This window comes from Manis pentadactyla, chromosome 12, assembly GCF_030020395.1.
Source record: "Manis pentadactyla isolate mManPen7 chromosome 12, mManPen7.hap1, whole genome shotgun sequence".
NCBI classification, from domain to species: Eukaryota; Metazoa; Chordata; class Mammalia; order Pholidota; family Manidae; genus Manis; species Manis pentadactyla.
Window position 1 is genome coordinate 61,949,534 of NC_080030.1, and position 13,568 is coordinate 61,963,101.

At 34.6% G+C, this 13,568-nt stretch overlaps 1 protein-coding gene and 1 long non-coding RNA gene across 8 annotated transcripts in view; both read left to right on the top strand.

Annotated features, from left to right (window-relative positions):
• Window positions 1–13,568, top strand: part of PTPRK (protein tyrosine phosphatase receptor type K) — a 582,621-nt gene that overhangs the window by 427,830 nt on the left and 141,223 nt on the right. The gene's annotated exons all lie outside the window — the stretch shown is intronic.
• On the top strand, window positions 3,297–7,971 carry LOC130679820 (uncharacterized). The gene is made up of 3 exons (XR_008992773.1): window positions 3,297–4,608; window positions 4,701–5,487; window positions 5,531–7,971. It is a non-coding gene; the product is annotated as an uncharacterized LOC130679820 (long non-coding RNA).

Genomic DNA, 13,568 nt, shown 5'->3' on the forward strand with positions numbered 1-13,568 from the left:
ACTCTAGCATTAGAGAAGAAGGGATAACTGTGAGAATTGTGGGTACAGCCTGACTTCTTCATTTCAACAGGATAATTCCTCTGAAATTGTTTGCTATATCTTAACAATTCAAGTGAATTGTAAGTTCTATCTTCTGGTGTTTTAACATAATTTCCCCCCTAAATCTTTGGAGTCCAGGGGAAGTCAGCCATAGTTAAGTTGCAGTTTGTCCTGTCTCCTGCAGAACCATATATCCCCTCAGTTTGAGAAGCACAGTATCAGGCAGGTGTTGCTTTTGAGTTTACTAGGAGGTTGTGAAAATGGTGTTTGCTCAGAGGACTGTGGGAGTCCTGGGAAGGGAGGCAATGGCTGGGCTTCTGTACATTAGAAGGAGATTTTTCAGCTGGGCCCTGAAGGATAGGAGTGCTTTTGTTAGCCTGAGAAAAAGCAAACAGGAAGATCTTCCCATCAGAAGGGAGGTGTCTACACTTGCCTAGGCAGTATGACTGGGAGATGTGGTGAGAGTATCGAAAGGTGCAGGTGGAACGATGCACAGTGATCACATTTTGGCTTGCTACATAAATTAAATTTTGGTCCTCATATAGAATATAAGTGACTCTTCAGCACTGAAAGCCATTTATAAAATGAAATCAATGTGAAAGCCCTCAAAATACTACTGTAAATGTGTGTTTATTTCAAAAGTTTATTAACTTTCCTTATAAACCAAGAGTATTTTAATAAAAACAAAAATTGAACTTCACTGATTTGGGATGATAGATGCTATCTTATTGGCCTTAACATCCAGTTGATTTCTGAATTTCTTTTGATTTCAGAGTGTCAGGAATCCTGATTCATGTAGATAATTCATGTAATTAAAGAAATGTATGCTCCTAGGAATTTACCCTAAGAATATAGGATCCCAGTTTGAAAAAGACATATGCACCCCTATGTTTATCACAGCACTATTTACAATAGCCAAGAAATGGAAGCAACCTAAGTGTCCATCAGTAGATGAATGGATAAAGAAGATATGGTACATAATCACAATGGAATATTATTCAGCCATAAGAAGAAAACAAATCCTACCATTTGCAGCAACATGGATGGAGCTAGAGGGTATTATGCTCAGTGAAATAAGCCAGGCAGAGAAGGACAAGTACCAAATGATTTCACTCATCTGTGAAAGAACAAAGCCAAAATTGAAGGAACAAAACATCAGCAGACTCACAGAACCCAAGAATGGACTAAGAGTTGCCAAAGGGAAAGGGACTGGGGAGGGTGGGTGGGAAGGGAGGGAGGGAGAAAGAGAATAAGGGGCGTTACGATTAGCCCACATAACATGGGGTGGAGGGGCATGGGGAAGGCAGTATAGCACAGAGAAGACAAGTAGTGCTTCTATAGCATCTTGCTACAGTGATGGACAGTGACTGTAATAGGGTATGTGGTGGGGACTTGATACTGGGGAGAATCTAGTAACCACAATGTTCATGTGATTGTATATTAATGATACCAAAAAAAAAAAAATCTCACTACTCACTTGCAAAATGTGCCAGGATAATCAAACTGTTTTTAGGAGAGAGAATGAAAATCCAGAGAGGCTAAGGGACTTTTATAAGTCAGAGACAGAGGTGGAATTAGAACCAATAAATAGCCTTTGAATCATAAAAAGAAAAGAAATGTATGTTAATAGTTTATTTTGCAATCCCAGGGTAATCTCTTAGAAAGCTAATCCAGAAGTTTAAAAGAAGAATGGTTGGAAATTGTTGTTTTAGGGCTGAATCACTAGGAGAATTCATCTGCTGCTCACAATGCTTCCTAGCAAAGTTCAGTGTGGCCACAGTAAACCAAAGTGTTGTAAGTACTATTTTTAAATAATCTCAATTATGTCAATGTTCTGCTCAGTCAAATATTTAGTATGAGTTTCCTAAGTCACTTTTACCTCCCTTAAAGGCATGTTGAGTCTAAACTACAAGTTTTAGTTTCATAAAGACACATTCCCCATGGAGAACGTTCTGGCCTGGTATCAAGAAAGTGAGCTTGTTTAGCTAAATAAAACCCTAAGTCAAAAGTAACCCAAAACATTGCATCCATGGCCTAATTGAGATAGTTATCTAATAAGGTCTCTTCAGCAGCAAAAATTAAATCCTCTCATCTCTAATAGTCCACTAAAAACTTTGCCTTATGACCAGCAGTGAGCTTTGGTTTGTAACAAATTTTGAAAGACATTGCTGTAATTTCAAGACTGTACATGAATATGACATATAAGTTGTAGGCCATTATCTCACAGTGTTTGGAAAAATGCTGTACTTAACTAAACAGCATGTGCTTGGCAGTGCAGCTTATCACTGCTGCCTGAACATTCCTTAGCCATCACTTCTGTACAAGCTGCCACTATGGTTTCTCCCACCCCTACCAGAGTAGTCTCCTAAGAGGCCTTCCTGTGTGTCTTTGGACAACTTAGTACACCTCTCCATACCTCAAGTCCCTAATTGGATGATACGACGTTCACAGTAGTATTTCATTATAATAGATGTGAGGAGTAAAAGACCTAGCATCTGTTAAATAATTAGCCTAGTTCTTAGCTAATGATTAGATAGTAGGTATGAAGGGTTGAATTGTGACCCTCCAAAAATAGGTTCACATCCTAACCCCCACAACCAGTGACAGTGACCTTAATTGGAATAGTATCTTTGTAGATGTTAAAATATAAAGTCGTGAGCATACTGGATTAGAGTGGATCCTCAATCCACTCACTGATGTCCCTGTAAGAGGAGATCTGGCACACAGGGAAGAAGGCTACATGCAAGCAGGCAGAGATTGGGGTCATGCTGACACAAACCAAGGAGAAAGCACCAAGGATTGCTGGCAAGCACCAGAGGCTAGGAGGAAGGACAGGGACAGTTTGCCTTCAGAGCCTTTAGAAGGAACCAAGCCTCTTTTGGGGCTTTTTTTTGTCAATTACTTTTTGAAAAACATGCCAAAACAACTTGATGGAGAAAATGGTCTTTTCAACAGTACAAATTAATGCAGCAATGAGATACTACTATATACCTATTAGAATGACTGGTATCCCTGAAAAATGAAAGTACCAGTTGCTAGCAAGGATGTGGAGCAATAGGAATTTTCATTAATTACCAATGAGAATGCAAATTGATATAGCTACTTTGGAAGAGAGTTTGAGACTTCTTAGAAAGTTACACATAGTCTTGCCATATTATGCAGCATTTATACTCTTACCTATTTAATTAAAAAACTTTAATCTGCTCAAAAACTTGCATGCAAGTATTTATAATAGCTGTATTCATAATCACCAAAAAATTTAAACATTGAAGATTCCTTTCAAAAGGTGAATGGATAAAGACAACATGTTATATCCAAGCAATGAAATACTATTCAGCAGTAAATAGCAATAAAAAGGAGTGGCTATCAAACCACACATGCACATGACTGAATCTTAAATGCAAATTATGCTCCATGAAAATAGACAGAATGAGGGGCTAAATATTGTATGATTTCAATTCTGTGACATTTTGAAAAAGGCAAAATTATAGAGACATTTTAATAAGGGTTTTCCTGAGAAACTAAACCAACAGGATATATGTATGTGTGGGGTGTGTGTGTGTATTTAAAGAGATTTATTACAAGGCATTGGCCTACACAGTTATGGAGGCTAGCATGTCTAAAATGCACAATTTAGGTTTGCAGGCTATAGACCCTGAGACTTGATGGTGAGTTTCAGTCCAAAGCCAATAGGCTGCAGACTCCAAAAGAGACAGTGATGCAGATGAGGTCTAAGGCAGCTGCTGAAGAATTCCCTCTTGCTCACAGAGCCACTCTTTTTGTATTCTTCAGGTCTTCAACTGATTGGATAAGGCCCAGCCACATTATTCAGGACACTCTGCTTCAGATTCAGTGTTTAAATGTTAATTTATCCAAAAACACCCTTCAAGTTGGCATTTAACATTAACATCACAGATTGTGTAGAGATCAGTTGTTCCCGGGGGTTGTGGAAGGGAAGATGTTTTTTGAATAGGTGAAGTGGGGAGACTTATTTTTAGGGCAGTGGAACTATTTTCTATGATACTGTAATCTAACTATATCACAAATATATGAACAAATTCTACTAAAGAGATGTGGAGAAGAGTGTTGACTTAACTGGAAATTAGTGGTGTCTTTAAAACTAAAAGCTGAAGGAACTGTATATGAGTGCAGTATTCTAGTTGACAAATTTATATCTTACATGCTTACAAGTTAATAATTCTAAATCGATTATATATGAATATGGGAACTGAGAAGTTATGTAAGATGGTGGGAGCCAGTTTTCTTATTGTTAGACTAGTAGTTTACAGATAAGCAATATAAAAAGGCAAGAGTGATCTATGTGGTCATGGAGTTGGAGATATAATGCTTAGTTTAATATAGACACACATGGTTACATTTAGAAATGCATATATATATATATATAATGTATATATAGGGGTTAATATACATACATATATCTCCTTGCTCTGTCATCTGGGAGGGCTTAGAAGCAATGCTACCCCAGTAGTCACAGCATACCTGCCACCCAGTACCAATGTCTAGTAAAAGGAACCAGGGCTCCTTAAAGAAATGGATTTTGCACATGTGGTACATTTAAATATTTTGCAGTTTTCTCAGTTATACCTCAATAAAGCTGAGAAAATGAAAAAAAAAAAAAGGAAATGGATTTTAGGACTGAGGCAGGAAAAGCACAAGATGAGCCTGAAGGATCTTATAGTACCAGAAAGTAAGAAAGTTCCCCCAAACCCCCTAATGTGTGTTGGGGGTTAATGTCAAAGGAATTAAGGAGGCATCTGAAAAAGTTCCCAGTGACCAAAGCAGTAATAATTCCAGCAAAACAAAGTCGCTTTGGAATATAACCCAGGGATAAAAAAAAGTATTCATGAGTCCATACTGATATAAATGATTGAATAAACAAATAAGGAAGAAATGTTGATCTCCCATGCAGAATAATTCCAAATACTATATGTAGATTATTCTGCCTTTAAGGAAGTTGAGCATAATAAGTTCTCCTCTCCTTGAGGTTGAGCTTTGCATAGTGACTTCCTTCCGAAGATTATAGCATGCAAAGTCGAGAGTGGGGCTGGGGGAGTAGCATTATAGTGGAGAAACCTGACAAACATGACTTCAGCCAGGTGGTCACTGGCAGCATCAAGAGTGATAAGTCATGTTAATACTCTGTACCCTTGATAAGATGTGATGAGAATGGCACTTTACATCTTTGGTCTCCCTTCCCAAAACCCATAGAACCAAATTAGTCTGAGAAAAACATCAGACAATTTCCAATAGAGGGATGGTCTTCAAAGTAGCTGACCAATACTTCTCAAACTGTTGAGGTTATCAAAACAAGGAAAATCCGAGAAACTATCACAGACCTGAGGAGATGAAGGAGACATGATGATTAAATGCAGTGGGGTATCCTGGGTGGGAACATGCAACATAAAAATGACATTAGGTAGAAGCGAAGTAAATCTAAGTAAGTCTGAATAAAGTAAGGAGCTTAGTTAAGGAGCTTAGTTAATAATAATGTGTGAATATTAGTTTATTAGTTTTGACAAAGGTATGGTATCAATGTAAGATGGTAGTAATAGGGGGAACTGGATGTGGCATATATGGGAATTTGGTACTATATTTGCAGTTCTTCTGTAAATATCTGTTCTAAAATAAATTGCTTATTAAGAAAAAAGGAAAATGATCTTGCTTGTATAGTGTTATTGGAGTGGACATTCATGACTGACTTTAAAAAGACCAGTGCAAAGAAAGTACCTCTGGACCATGTGCATTAATTTCCTAGGTCTGCTGTAACAAATTACCACAAACTGAGGAGCTTTAAACAGCAGAAATTTACTCTCACACGGTTCCAGAGCCCAGCAGCAGAATCAAGATGTCCGCAGGGCCATGCTCATCTCTGGAGGTTGTAGGGGAGAATTCTTCCTTGCCTCTTACAGCCTCTGGGAACTTCCGGCTTTCCTTAAAGTTCTTTGGCTTGTAGATGCATCACTCCAGTCTCAGCCTCTGTCTTTACATGGCCTTCTCCCCTGTATTTCTCTGTTCCCTCCTTTTCTGTCTCTTCTGAGGACTCCTCACTGAATTTAGGGCTCACCCTATCCACGATGATTTCATTTTGAGATTCTTTCCTTTATTACCTCTCTACAGCTTTATTCCAACTAAGGTCCCATTCTGAATTTCTAGATAATGATACCTGTTTTGGGGGTCACTGTTCAACCCACACACATCATGGCATATCCATAAGGTGTTCAAACACCTGCAGTGCAAAAGAAGCCTGTATAAAAATAAAGTAATCTGCAGTAAAAATGAGCATACTACTGGTCTACCATGTTAAAATTGTCTTAAAAATGATGATTACAATAACAATAAGTAATCATTTTTGAGCTCTCACCATATGCTAGACACTGATGGGAATGCTCTACATATATTATCTCTCTTAAGCTTCACACTTCAGTTACCCTTGCTTTGTGGATGGTGAAACTGAGGCACTGACAAGTGAATGAACTTGCCTTAAGTCCTACTACACAGCTGGTCATTTTCGGATTTGTTTGTAGCATTTGTTAAGTTAATATACTGCATGTAAAATGTATATCCAAACATTTGTAAAAATTCTGAATCCCTCTGTGGAACCTGAGGATTCCACTTTAAGTCTTTAAAGCCATGGAAGCATTGAGTGTTCTTATTAGCAGCTTGATATAAAGATTTATCAGTCCCTTTTGCAGGGGGTTCCTGTGATAAAGATCAATAGTGTTTTTTTTATTTATAAGATTTCAGGCAGGATTCCATCTCGGTTATCCATCTGTCTTCCAGTCAGCACTTACCTTGTCTCATAAATTTCTGTTTTCCTCTGAAAATGATTTACTTTCATGTTTAGGTTTCCCTCTCACTAGGATAATTTCCTCCCCTCTCCTCTGTGCACATGCACACACAGGCTTTTTTATCCATTTAAATTTGTGTCTTTCCCCAAAGACTTACAAATTCCATCTTAATGATGTAAAGACTTATAAACTCTGCTACAAGCAAATGTAGCATTTCTAGACTAGTAAAACTATGTAGATGCCAAGTAAATGTATATAATGAAATAAGTGATTCAGATAAAACAATTAACAGATGGCAGGAACAATTATATGTTCACATTCCTGGCCAACAGCATTTGGTAGATATAATTACCTTACAGGTGTTAACTGCCCTCCTATCATGGAATGAGACATCTCTAAACACTAGAGAGGCACAGTAAAATGACTAATGGCCACAAATTAGTAAAAATTCTATTGGCTTGTTTTTTAGACATGAATCAGAAAGCTAAATTCGGTTCTTGGAATCTAGTGCTAAATGCAGAAAAAGTGGAACTTAAGCAGGAGAGCAGGTGTGGTGTAATCTTAACTTTGATTGCTGGGGTGGGGAAAATACCCTGAACATTAAAAGACATTTAAAATTCACTCAACATTTGGAAGGTACAAAGTCCAAAGACAATCATTCAGGGAAAAGGAAGCAGCTGTTATGAAGTATGCCTTTAAGTTTTTTAAAATTACCTGAGTTTCATATGCAAAATAGATTGTAATACTAATTTCAAAAAAAGTTTCTGTGCACCTAAGTTTGTAGATGTTTCTTTATAACCTTAAGAGTATTATACTGGAAATGAAAGTACAATTTTTTGTGCTCTTATGTTTCATGTTTTAAAATACAATATAATCATTTTGATCAGAAGTATTTGAAAACAGACAAACACATATACACAAACTAGGTGATTCAAGCATTGTCTTTTATTTTTGCATTGTGAAGAATAAATATTTGGTACTTCCATTTAACATTTCTATCAGTTGCAGCAATCAGCCCAAGGAAGTACTAAATGAATCTCAGTCTCTCTGATCAAAATTGGGAAATTTCCTCACTTCCCTTCTGCCTCTAGTTAATTCTGAATCTCTGAATTTAAGATATTCTCAGCACAATAATTAATGCTTTATATATATTATTGTCATTTATTTTTTAAGTTATGCTTTTAAATTAATTTTTTCAAACTGTGCTTTTTAAATTGTTTTTGTTATTTTACAAAGTATTAGTTTCACAAAATTTCTAAACTCCTTGAACATAAGTATGACTTCCTTCTTTTTGGATGATTTATAAAAACTTTACAAAATAAGTGCCAATTTCTTCTTCCAATTCTATAGAAGAAAAAGAGAATGGAGTTTTTCCTCTAGAAATGGGGAGAAAATATTCCTTTAATTACTTTAAAATATGGTTGTGCCTTGAACACCATGGATTTGAACTTCATGGGGCCACTTACACATGGATTTTTTTCAGTAACTATATTGGAAAAATTTTTGGAGATTTGCAACTGTTTGGAAAAACTAGCTTACTTTATTGTAAGAATACAGGACATAATACATATAACATACAAAATATGAGTTACTTGACTGTTTATGTTACCAGTAAGGCTTCAGGTCAACAATAGGTTCTTAGTAAAGTTTTGGGGGACTCAAAAATTATACCTGGATTTTTCAGTGAATGAGGCATTGATACCCCTAAACCCCTGCATTGCTTAAGGGTCAGTTGTATTTGATATTGTTAGACTTTAACTTTTGGCAGCCTGAGTGTATAAAACTGACCCCGTGTTGTTGAAGGGTCAGCTGTATCGTTTTTGATAACATATTTTTAAAGTTGTTCAATTGACCACTTAATATACAGAGGCAGATTGTTATGGGGGGAAATTATTTATTGTGCTGTATTCCTTTTTTTCCTTGTGGTGAAAAGTTTGATATTTTTTATTGTGTTATTTCATTGAAATAAGACATAATTTTCCTTTAGCATTTTATTCCATATAACAGTTGGAGTCAAGTTTGTGTTGAAATCTTTTTTTTTTTAACTTAAACTGAAAAGAAGATTTTAACTTCTGTTGTCTAAATATTCTTCAACAAAATTGGTGCTTCAGATTTTCCCTTTTTCTTGTTCAGTTAAGGATATTATATTTTTCTGCCTTGATCATGGTAACTAGTCAATGATTATGTGAACTTTTTCACAAGCATTACATATGTAAAATATAATCATTAGCACATACCTCCACTCCAGATCATTAGTTGATAATTCATTAGCATTAAAAAACTGTCACTTCATCATACTCCCTCCAGTGTATTTTTGATAGATACCAAGTAGTGGAATCACTTTATTCAAAGTAATCTGAAATTGAGATAAAGATTTATAGTCAGTCACATCCTTGTTTTAGGTTGTAAACAGCTCAGAAGTCTCTGTATTTGGAATCGTTCAAAAAAAGAAAGTTGCACTTCCAGATGGAAGACTTTTTAAGAGTATTTTCAAATATTTCTTACTATTAAGAACAAAATATCAAAATCATTATCGGGACTATAATCTCAATTTTTAGCCACCCCTATGAGAAGAAATTTGCATAGTAAAAGACTATAATTGGCATGCAAAAAAAATTAATAGTGTCATCCTTGAAAGTGGGATTGAGCCTTTAATTGTATAATAAAAACAAAATATTATAAAACTGGGAAGTCTGGTAAATTAGTTAAGAACATTTATGTCAGTTAACATTGGCAGATTTCTTTGGATTATAATGTTGAAGAATCAGACTTCTTCCTGCAATACTGTCACCTTGGGCAAAATATTAAACCTTATTTCTAATATGGAGATAACAATGGGGAAAATCTCATTTTGTTGTCAGATTTAAAGGAAATGACATGTAAAGCACCTAAATAAGTGCCTGGCTTGGAGTTGTGGCTTAGTTAATTGATTTTTAAATTATGTTCATTTGTTCAATTGAAAAGAGGGACCATCTAGTATTAATATATTAGAAACTTTTCTCATAAGCATTGTAGTTACTGATTGTCCATTTTACAATGAACAATTTCACAATTGTGTTGTGAAATTCATATGGAAACAGGAAAACACCATGACTGAGAAACCTATATAAAACTGAAGTCTTTCTCTTTTGGGATAAAGTGAATTTGGTCCTTGAGTGAATTTACTTTCTAGCCATTATTTTCTTGCAGACAGCTTTAACTTATTCTTGGAAATAACTGCTGAAGTCAACAGTACTATTAGAAATAATCCTTTGTGAAAATATTGTAAAGCCATTACTATATAGTTCTGAATTTTCTCACTGTACGTAAGGAAGTTTGTGAAATGGTTTTTAGCAAGAAGGTAGATATCCAAACCCTTTTCTATTTTAGGACACTTTGTATTCTTCATTTGGAGGATACAACTGATACTTAGGGAATAATCCGTCTAAGGATGTCATTTTGATCTTTGAAAATTTAATTTAAAAGAATAATAGAAAGTGTAAGTTTTTAAACAGATCCACGGCTTCTTGGCAATTTTTGTTGTTGTCAGTTATGTTTTCATGCTAAAATGTTTTTAAAGTATGTTTTTAATACTGGGGAGAATCAAGCCCATGTAAATGAATTACTAGCATAGTAGATTTCATTTTATTAATGGATTATGCATTAGTCTAGTTTATGGGTGAAATTTAAATTTACTCATGTCACTTTAATTTGTTCTCCTAGCATTTTTCAAAGCAGCTGATTTGTACTCTTAGAGTATTTAAATAATGTTCCTGACTGTTCTGTTCAGGACTAAATAGACTCTTACCTGAGAGAAATCCAATAAATGCAGAAATCCAATAAATTGGCAGAAGTTATCTGTGGAGAAGGGAAATGCTACATTGGTTCAGAACTTCTGATAAAGGTCTTTACAAGACAAAGCTAAGGAAAGCTGATGATCAAGGATTAACAGTAAAATTTCTTTCTAAGATTTAAATTGTAGGAAGGATAAAAAGCAAGTCCAGAAATTAATGGCTGATTTCTCAAGTGGAAAGAGGTTAATAAGCGGGTGCCCTCAGGATCAGTTTTAGTACTGATAGTATTAAATCTATTAATGATTTAAAAGACAAGATGGAGTTTTGCTAATGTTGTCATTTTATTTATCATAGTGAAAACAGGGAAAGATTAAGAATACAGTTAAAGGTGCATCCTTTAAAAAATTTGTAGGTCATTATAAACAAAAATCAAGAGTCAATTCTAAGCTTTTGGCTGTCCTATACTGGCACGTTAATGGTTCAAAAGCAATCGATGGGGGAAAATTTCAAGCCTTGTGTTAACATTAAGAGAAATGATGTACAACTCAGCTTTCTTCTTACTTTTCTGAATTCTGTATCCTATATTCATCAAAGAAATCTCCATATTAGAGAAGAAATATATTACAGATAAATTATATATATATATATATTATGTAATATATATATACTACAATTTTATTTAGAGCAGAACTACTTGTTTACTTCCAGAAGTGGGTTGCATAACTGGCACTAGTGCCATCATATTTGCTCAACACAAATATGCCACAGTGCAAGTCCATGGTAACCTAGATTCATTGCCATTGGATGCAAATCAAGTCATAGATCCCTTTACAGGAAAGTTTGATGGATAGAGGAATAAATTGAGTTATTTTGAATCATAGGTACCATGTCTATTATTTATTAACATCATTGTATATTTTTTGTGAATCAAAACACCTTTGGCTGATGCATGGATTTGTTCTACTCTCTGCACTGAGGCAGCCTCCTTATGGAATCTGTACATTTTCTGTCTTTTGGATCATATTTACTCAATTACAAATAAATAGCTTGATTATGAAAATATAACTATCTTTAGAACAATATGAATACTATATCCTAAAACCTAGACTACATGTTTTGAAAGAACTGTGTTGTCTTTGTGGATAAAAATTAATTAGGTTGGAAATTTATAATACAGAAAGCTGCAGAATGTAAATATAGCAGATGATAAAATGGCATCTTTGGGAAATACCTCTATCTCTACTGAATATAATCATAGTTACTGAGAGTCTTCCTTCTAAAGTTTGAAAGTCTGCACAAGTAATGTTACCTTACAACAGTATTTAACTAATCAATTTTTCTTAATCAATTGTTATTAAATTTATATTGATGGTTACCCCAAGTTACAATCACACAAAGCTTCATAATAGAAAATTGGTTTTCAAGCTGTGTTTTATAGAATTGTGTTTCTGGAGGAACTTTGGAGGACCATGCGGGCTGTCATCCATAATTCCAGAATTCAGATATAATCATTCATCAAAACAGCTCTGTTAGCACCACTAATTTGTGGTGTGAAATTCAGTGTTATAAATTTGAAATTTGAAATTAGGTTTTAATAATAAAAACTCAATTTCTTTTTATATTGTTGAACAACACAAGATCCTCTCTCTCCTGACATTTTATGTATGTGTGAACAAAAGCTTTGAAATGTTATATAACTTTCCCATGTTCACATATCTAATCCTGGATCAAGGTTTGAATCCAGTAACCCAACTCCAGAGACCCTGCTCTTTTCCATTGCATCATATTGTTGCTTGCTAGTTTAAGTATAAGATTGTGGATTTCCTTTGTCATCTTAGAAAGAAAATTTACTTATTTTTAATACACACTCTGGATTCATTCCTCTTTGGTTATGCCATTTCTTATATATTTGAAAGATTATTGTAGAGAAAGACTCCTGATTTTCTCCCAGATACATAATCATCAATAAATTAATCTGTATTTTTAGCATGACCTTTTCATAATCAAAGAATAAATCAAATGGCTTGATATTTTAAATAGGATCAAATGATATTCCTACTCCATTTCAAGGATTATGTAGAGATAACATTAATTAATTGTAAATTAAATAAGGTAAGACAAGAAATATATAAAATTTCTAAGAGATTATGGGTTCTAAATCTAAATTTAGATAGGTCTATATCCCCCTTAATCTTAATCCATCCCTCACCAGTAGCAGATACTGTAAAGAGAAGACAGATTGGGACATCAATTACAGGAGATACACTTAAAAGCATCACAGACTCCCTAAAACATAACAAAAATAGAAGAAATATTGTGAAAAGCAATAAATCATTGAGACAAGCTTGACTTGAAAATATATTAACAGTGAGTAGTCTGTGATTACGTTTGATGAGGAATATGGAGGGAGGGTAGTAGTGGGAATTCAGGGTGAGAGTGGAGAGGGGTTTACCTGTTACTATGTATCATTGTATATATTTGCTTTGCCATAAAAACACATTTTAAGTTTGTGACTAGTATGCATTAAGGATGGAAGAGTAAAAAAGAAACACACTGCATAGAAAATTAAGTTATTTCCTATCTATATATCTTTGAGGGAAGGTATAAGAGCTTGTGAACATGCAGAATTTTAATTCTAGGCTCAAAACTAATAATAAAATACACTGTTAGACATAGAATATTTTTCAAGTCCCTTTCATGTATATTATCCCATGATGTAGTGATATCATCCTTGAGAGCTGTTGTAAGGTAGGTATTAATATTTCGATTTTATTGGAAGAAAGAAGTTTCTATAACCCAAAAGTATGAAATTTCTCTCTTTGCTCCTTTAATTAATAATAAATAACTTCTGTTAGTTATCAAGTACTTCCAAAGTTCATTTTTATAATCCATTTTCCCTGATAAAGTCAGTTCCCTTGTGACAGTTTACATTTCTGTTTTTTTGTTG